Below are 8,599 nucleotides of genomic sequence, written 5' to 3'. Positions count from 1 at the left end.
TTTATTCTCTAACAATTTCGAAAGTTCCGACTTCCACAGTCTTTTTTAGTGGATAAACATTATTATGTAAATGACATAATTATGTAAATTGTACAGAATCATATATAATGTCTTTCCACTGAAAAAGACTCGATGGAAGTCGACACGTTCAAAATTGTTAGTGAACTTAATAGAATAATCAGAAAATTCAGTTATATTCGTAAATAAAGGAAATATATGTATGTTAAAGATGTACTTTAATTTGCTCACTATCGACCGTTAATTTTCGATTATGTTTATAAATAAAGCGAGCTTGATTTCGTCACTATTATTGATAAATTACTTTATATATACTTACTCTGACATTGTAGTAATGGTTATCACAGTTGTTTGTTTGAATTAACCTATTATCACAAATTCTTGTGTATAACTATTATCACAATTTATTATAAACTATTATCACACTTGTGAATAACCTCCTTTATCGTGGCTCTAGTAAAAAGCATCTACTTTCCTAAATTCATCGAAAAATGTACGTGAAGACAGAGATTTGATTGGTTGAATACTCGACTGACAAAGTTATATCGATTCGGATATAGTCGTTTCGATAACGACATCGGTATCGCATCTTGTATCGATATCGCATCGTTAGTCCGAGTTACAGAATAGCATTCATCATTAGCGCTATCGACTGCAAGCGACGATCGTCGCTATATAACGATAACGACATTGTCGTTACGGAGTTAGAGAATAGGCCTACTGATAGCAACACTGCGCATAGCATGGCTGCGGACTGCGCGGGAACGAGAACGCGTGCACGCGAAGACGAGAGCGCGGGAGTGATCGCTCGTTCGCTCCGATCTTATAATATTTATTAGGCGCTATGCGCCGTTTAACTGCCGTCCGGCGGATGTTCGGCCGGACGGTTCGGACGGTCAGACGGTCCGGGGGGGTCGGAAGGCGGTTCGTTACAGAAGTAATGTAAGAAGGAAGAAAGGAAGGAGGAAGAATTGAAGGAGTATAAAATAGGAAATAAATAGAAAGTAGACAGGAATTAAAGAACGCGAAGGAAGTTAGGAATTTAAAATAGAAAGGATGAAAGAAATTAAGCGTGCAAATGAACACGGGTTTAAAGATTTTTTAAAATAATGAGTAAATATCACATTATATTTTGACATTTTGTGTTTTAAGAATGAAAATATCTTTCTTTTGAACATTATCTCTTTTGATAAGAATTTTCAAAAAATGTGCAATAAAATAAAAAAAGAAGAGAAATTCATTAATTTAAGAAGGAAGGAAGGGGGAGGGGGAAGAATTGAAGAAATATAAAATAGAAATAAAATAGAAAGGCAAAAGGAATTTAAGAAAGTGGAGAACGTAAATACTTTTAAATCCTGAATATCTCAGGTGATATTTTGACATTTTGTGTCGTAAAAATGAAAATTTCTCCAATAGAATATTATCTGTTAATAAAGTTTTTTAAAAATGTGAAGTAAAGATATAGAATAGAAGAGGAATAGAATAATATAAAAAAGGAAGGATTAAAGAAGTGTAGAATGGAAATAAAATTAAATAGAGAAGAGAACTGAAGGTGTTGGAGAAAGTAAAGATTTTTAAATAAAGGATAAATGGAATTAAAACATCAATTAAAAACCAGATTAAGGGGATGCTTAACATGGTCCTTTTTTACCGACAAAACATGATTAATTTTCGGTCGTGCTTATCTTCTAATTGCAGTTACGGATTTCAAAATCCTTCTCCACAATTAAAGTATAAACATTAATATAACTCACAGCGCTCCACTGTATGCCAAAAACGTTAAATTAATATCTTTTTTATCTAATCTTAGCTGGCTCTGTAATCTAGAGCTGTCAACGGGTGTCTATATTCGCTTAATATAAATATTTGACGACCTTTTCCTACAAAATGAGTGCACTATGAGGTGCAGATTAAACGCCGGAACAACGTAAAATTTTCGGAATTTGGTTTAGAAGTGTAATATAAAAGATTAGCCTGACCGAAAATTTGTGAGAATACGTACGTCCGATGCCGGTATCTCACAGCTGATCTGAGGTGATCACAGCAGAAGAAAGCAGACAATTAGTTGCCCTGTATTTTGGTAGATGGCAGTGTTCAAGTCGGACGAAGCAATCGATCTGTTTATCGATCGATTGGATTGAATCTAAGCTAAGGGCACCACACACAACCCGGGTCACCGATTTTGATGAAACTTTACAGTTATGTAGTATTAGTATAGAAGTACTAAATGCTAAACGGAGACGATGCACTACTCAACCGTTGACGTGAAATCGTTGTTTGAATTTCACCATATAGCTTTAATACCGTAATATTGAAGGAGTTTGGCAAGTAGCAGCGTGGTGTGGCGGACAGCGCGAGCGCCTATAGTTTTGCAGGTCGCGGCCGTCGCGGGTTCGAGTCCACAAGTTTTTTTTTTTTTCTTTTACCCAGTACTCTTATTGTTACAATATATATATATATATATATATATATATATATATATATATATATATATATATATATAATAAAATATATAATAAATAATACACAGATATAGATATAATAATACGCAAAAAATCTTCTCTGCATTCGAACTTTTGTTAGTTTACTTTATATACATTTATATATATATATATATATATATATATATATATATACATATATATATATATATATATACACACATAGATTTATATGGATGGCGAGATATTTATATGATATATTTGATTGTGAGAGTTAATATGCATATTTATTTATGTGTAAGTACAAAAACAATTACAAATGAATTTATTCGTCGTCTTGCTCTGTAATTTTGCACACTTTCGGGTGATAATAATCATAAAAACAAGTAAAACATAAAACTGATTTACACCACGAACATTTTATAAATCCAATTTAAATCCAATTTTTTTTTTTATTTATTATATATTTTATATATATATATATATATATATATATATATATATATATATATATATATATATATATATATATATATATTGTAACAATAAGAGTACTGGGTAAAAGAAAAAAAAAAAAAACTTGTGGACTCGAACCCGCGACGGCCGCGACCTGCAAAACTATAGGCGCTCGCGCTGTCCGCCACACCACGCTGCTACTTGCCAAACTCCTTCAATGTTACGGTATTAAAGCTATATGGTGAAATTCAAACAACGATTTCACGTCAACGGTTGAGTAGTGCATCGTCTCCGTTTAGCATTTAGTACTTCTATACTAATACTACATAACTGTAAAGTTTCATCAAAATCGGTGACCCGGGTTGTGTGTGGTGCCCTTGTAAGCTAAGCGATAATAGGTTAGGTTTCCTGTCAAATACAACTCTGCAAGCAGATTATCTGCTTTGGCTTAAACTTCTTGGCATTCTGCGTTTCGAAATTCACTGTTAGTACTAGAAATCTATAGTTTCGTATACTGTAGACGTTACCTATAATGTAGATTTACAATATTAACAGTGAATTTTGAAACGCAACCGTAATACAAAAATAAATAGAGGATAGACTTTTTTAGGGTTGATTATTTTGTAGGGTAGATTCGGAACAACAACTGCATGATCTCATACATTTTTCATAAATTTATTCATTTTTAGAATACAGATTTCACATGTCGAAGCTCGAACATTTTATACAGAACACTTATTAGAAAATGTTAATTTTTTAAATTCCCTCTTTATTTTTTTTAAACGTGCACTATCAATTTTTCGCTCTGGACGCAGAACCTGTCGTCTATCTATGACATCCATTTTTCGAAAGAAATATATTCATTACACAAAATTAAAGAGTAAATGACAAAAGTATCATAAATTAAGTATCAGACTATGCACCATTTATACATTTACAGATATGTACCGTAGAAATCTTACCATTTGAAAGTTCGCGGATCGTATAGAGTAACGCTATGTACTTGGCACGAGAGATTATTGCATCTCATTACAATAAAAATCATTACGAATTGATTGATTCATAATGATTCATGCTCTTAGATTTCGTAGAATCTAAGAGCACGATTGATACATCAGCACATATGACAAGTGCACGCACACTTTGCGAGGATCCCACCGTGCGCTTTACTCAGTAAATTAATACGAATGGCAAATTGAAAACCGAATATGGTGCATAGTCTGATACTGACTACAGTTTTAAGATAACATAAAGTAAAATAAGAAAAGTATAAAGAAAGAAGCTATATTGCCTATAATTTTGTGAATTAATATAATTAAAGCAAGAAAAGTATGTTTTACGATATTAAAAAAAAATTGAGGAAAAGAATGAATTAACGATAATGTTGATAATACGGGTACGCTGGCGAGTACGCTGGCGGTGGCGGTGGATACCCCATCGGGTACGCTCCTGCTAACGGATAGACTGGCGCTGGTGAATGGATTTGTACTGGATACACTGGAGGTGGCGGTGGTGAATACGCAGAATACGCTGCCGCTGGTGCTGGCGCTGGCGCAGGCGCTGACCCTGGCGGGTACGCTAGTGTTGCAGACTGGAGATACCTTCGCTGATATGCATTATTTGCGAACCGTTGCCGCTTTTCTTTTTTGTTGAGCCTCTGCACTGTCCGGCGTAACGCTTCCATTTTCTAAAACATTTCATAATAAAAATAATTTTTTATTATATAATTGTTTCTAAAATAATTTTGCAGTATTTGTTCTACAAAAAATTTACAAATTAAAAAAACAATTTTATAATTTCAAAATAAAAATTATTAAACTAAAGTTAATTTTCTTCTTAGTGTAGAATTCTACTATTTATTTTATAGGCTACAGTTTATCGGCTATATAAAATAAGAGTAATTTATAATTTATATTTAAAAAAATAATATTGTTTGTTCTATAAATTCTGAGAAGATTGAAACTTGAACAATTATAAGTGAAAACAGTTTCTAGACTAGTAATAAAATATTTATTACTCAGGACGTAATTTATTAAAAATGTGACATACTGCAAAATCAATGGAAGAGGAAAAATGATAATATGACTACCACAAAAAAAATGGTTTACTTTAAAATACATATAAATACCTTGGCCATATTTTCCATTTCTTTTTTTCGTTTTTCTTCTTTTTCTTTCTGTTCCTTCTCCTCTTCTTCTTTCTCTTTCTGTCTATTTTCCTTCTCTTCTCTCTTGTCCTTCTCTTCTCTCTCTTTCTGTCTCTTCTCCTCTTCCTCTATCTCTTTCTGTCTCTTTACCTTCTCTCTCTTTCTGTTTTTTTTCTTCAGAAGCCATCGTATTTGCCTTCAGCGTACTACCTTCGCTTCGTGCTGAAATAAGAATCGACTATGAATACCGGTTTATAAATTCGGATCAAGGATGTGAAATTGCGGATCCTGTCGAATGTCACATGCAAACATGATTGCCGTAAATATGCGCTCTGAAGAGAAGAATGTGAACACACATATACACGGATTCTATTCGAATTGCGCATTTGACAAAATCCGCAATTTGAAATCTTTGATTTAGATGTATACCTTGTGTTCAAACACACACACACACACACACACACACACACACACACACACACACATCCTAATGAGAAATAATATCGAAATCGGCTTGCGCGCGCACGTGTGTGTGTGTGTGTGTGTGTGTGTGTGTGTGTGTGTGTGTCCTGGCGAAAATAGAAAGCTTTGAAAAGCTTTGAGAGGATTCTTTATTTAGATGTACACCTTTTGTATAAACACACATACACACACACACACACGTACCCACCACGCAAATACACCCATCCATATACACATACATACACGCACACAATAAACGATTTGTACTTACGTCTCGGCATCACGCGTTGTCCTGCACACCAAATGGAAAATGAGATACACGTTACACTTGGTCGGTTACACTTGGTCGTCGTTGCCGGGGTTCAACTACAAAACACCGAATTCAAAAAAAATTATCACAAATTATAAACTGATCACAGACTCGAGGACTAATCACGAGGACATTCAAGACTAACCGAGCCGACGCGACGTTTCAGTATTACGTGTATTATTCAAAGTACACTTGAGTCCGCCTGGTCCGCCATGCCACACTCACCAGAAAGAACAGGCTCGCGACGGTCGCTCGTTGTAACGATAGCGCCCTCTCCCCACAGTCCCCACTCATCGGTCCACGTCTCGCGTCAGGCAGCGACGAGTAGGGAGCTCTTCATTATTAATAAAATTTAACATTTACTTAACATTTATTTAATATTCATTTTATATTAATTTTTTATCTGAAACAACAATTTCAAAAACATTAATTTTACATTTACTGAATATTAATTTAACAATTAATATTTGTTCTTTTTTAATAAACATTTTTTAAATATTTATTTAATATTGTTTAAGTATTTATTTTTCATGTATTATTTAATAGAAAAAATGATTTTAGTCAGCATTTTTTAAATGTTTATTTAATATTTATTTCATATTAATTTTTTACTTATTTTTTATCTCTAAATATAATTATGTTTATGTTTATGTATTATTTATTTAACATTTAAGCTTTTTATTTTTCAATTATTATTAAATTTAAAATTTGTTTAAAAAAATGTTTCAATAACATCTATGAAAATCAGTAAAAAATTAACTCATATATATTTAAAGAAATAATACACTTTAATTATATATATATTTTGTTTTTTCGATAACATATTGATATGATCTATTAGTGATGTACATGCATAAACACAAAGTGTTTACAGATCATCATGAGGAATCAGTTCGCAGCGATCATAAAAGTCAAGCAACGTTCACTGGAGTCGCAACTTGGATAGGTGACCGCGTAGAAATTTCAGAGAAAAAAATTCTTCAGAAAAAATCTTAATATAAAAAAAAATTGTTTAATATAAAAAAAATGTAAATCCACTAATTTTAACGTTTTTGAAAAATTTTTTTATTACAAAAAATTTTTTTTTCATTGTTTTGCTCATTTATGCTTCGTTAAAAAGAACGTTTCTTTAACGTTTAATAAACGTTTTCTATAAATGTTTTAAAAACGTTTTTATAATATTTGAAAAACCTTTTTTTTAATGTTAAGGTAAACATTTTTTTAATGAAAAAAAGTCACTTAACCTATTATTTTGAATGTTTTTATAAATGTTTTTAAAAATGTGTGTTAAATGTTTTTAAAAACATTTTTTAAATATTGTGTGCTGATTGGGCTGTCATTTCTAAATAAAATCTATCCGTAAAATGTGTTTTTTTTCTAAGTAAATTTTATAAACATTTACAAGATTCTCCAGCAATTTGGGAAAGTTTTGTAAATATTTATAAAATTCACTAAAAAAAATATTTATTTTTTCATTTTTTTAATACCATAACATATATGTTATAGAATTATAAAAATTGAAAAATAATTTAGCTAGCACTAACTTTCAATACAAATTTCAAATATATATTATTGGTTGTACGCATAATCTCGCTAACGGTTGATGCGCGTAAACAAAACAGCGACGAGATGGTGAGCAGTCATCGACTTGAGTTTACTTCTCTTCCGTTGCGCGACGTGATAATACATCGCGTGTACGACTGATTGTGAGTGAGAAGTGTATAGAAGTGTGTAGAAGTTAAAATAAAAGTTTTTATTTAATAAATATTTGTGTGACACGAAGAAACGTGTTACGTGTGAGTTAGTGTTTTTCAAAAAATTGTGAATAAACAATGGGAAATAAATCGAGACCAAAACTATGTCGACATCGCCCATCTCTTAAAAAAGGATGGGTGGAAAGGTGAGTTCTTATAAATCATTATACTCTCTCTCTTTTTTGCCCCCCCCTCTCTCTCTTTAAATTGGTTTATAATAGCATAACCGTAAAAATTAGCCAATCATAGTCAAGTATTCTTTTATAAATCTATTATGATTGGCCAGTTTCTTACGGTAACGACTATTATAAACCAACTTTCACTTTCTCTTCCTTTCTCCCTCTCCCCCCCCCCTCTCACTCTCTCTCACTCTCTACAGGGTATCCCAGAAGTAGGATACGACTGATTTGGGAACGTAGAAACGGTCAAGAAAAACAAAAACGTCTTACATTATTTTGCGATATCCTCTATAATGATCAAGTTATTAAATTAAATGTCTGAGCAAATGCTCTGTTAAGTCCAAATCACACTAGCAATTGCCGATTGGATTACAATTGCGATTGACAATTGGCGATTACTTTTTTACCAATCAGAGCAAAGCAGTTGCCGATTGCCATTAGTGATTGCCGTTTATAAAACGCTCTATTTTATAATTGCCAATCGCAATCGCAATCCAATCGGCAATCGCTAGTGTGATTTGGGCTTTACACGGCGCCTTGCATAGCTGATCGTATCTCGTTCTGCGACGGCGAAGCGCGGCGAGGGAAAGATGCCATGGCGCCTTGCTGTCTGATTCAGATCTTTTCTTCGTTACGCGTCGCTGCCGCAAAACAAAATGTGATGGGTTATGCAAGGCGCGGCGTAACCGAGCATTGGCTCTGACGATTTATTTTATAATGCCATAATTATAGCAAATATCATAAAATTATGAAATACTTTTTTGTTCTTCTTCATCGTTTCTACGTCCCCAAAGCTGTTCATAGTACCCCATTTCTAAAACACACACACACAC

The sequence above is a fragment of the Solenopsis invicta genome, chromosome 3, assembly GCF_016802725.1.
Source record: "Solenopsis invicta isolate M01_SB chromosome 3, UNIL_Sinv_3.0, whole genome shotgun sequence".
Lineage (NCBI taxonomy): Eukaryota > Metazoa > Arthropoda > Insecta > Hymenoptera > Formicidae > Solenopsis > Solenopsis invicta.
The sequence above is the reverse complement of the archived record's forward strand: the minus strand, read 5'-3'. Positions refer to the sequence as shown.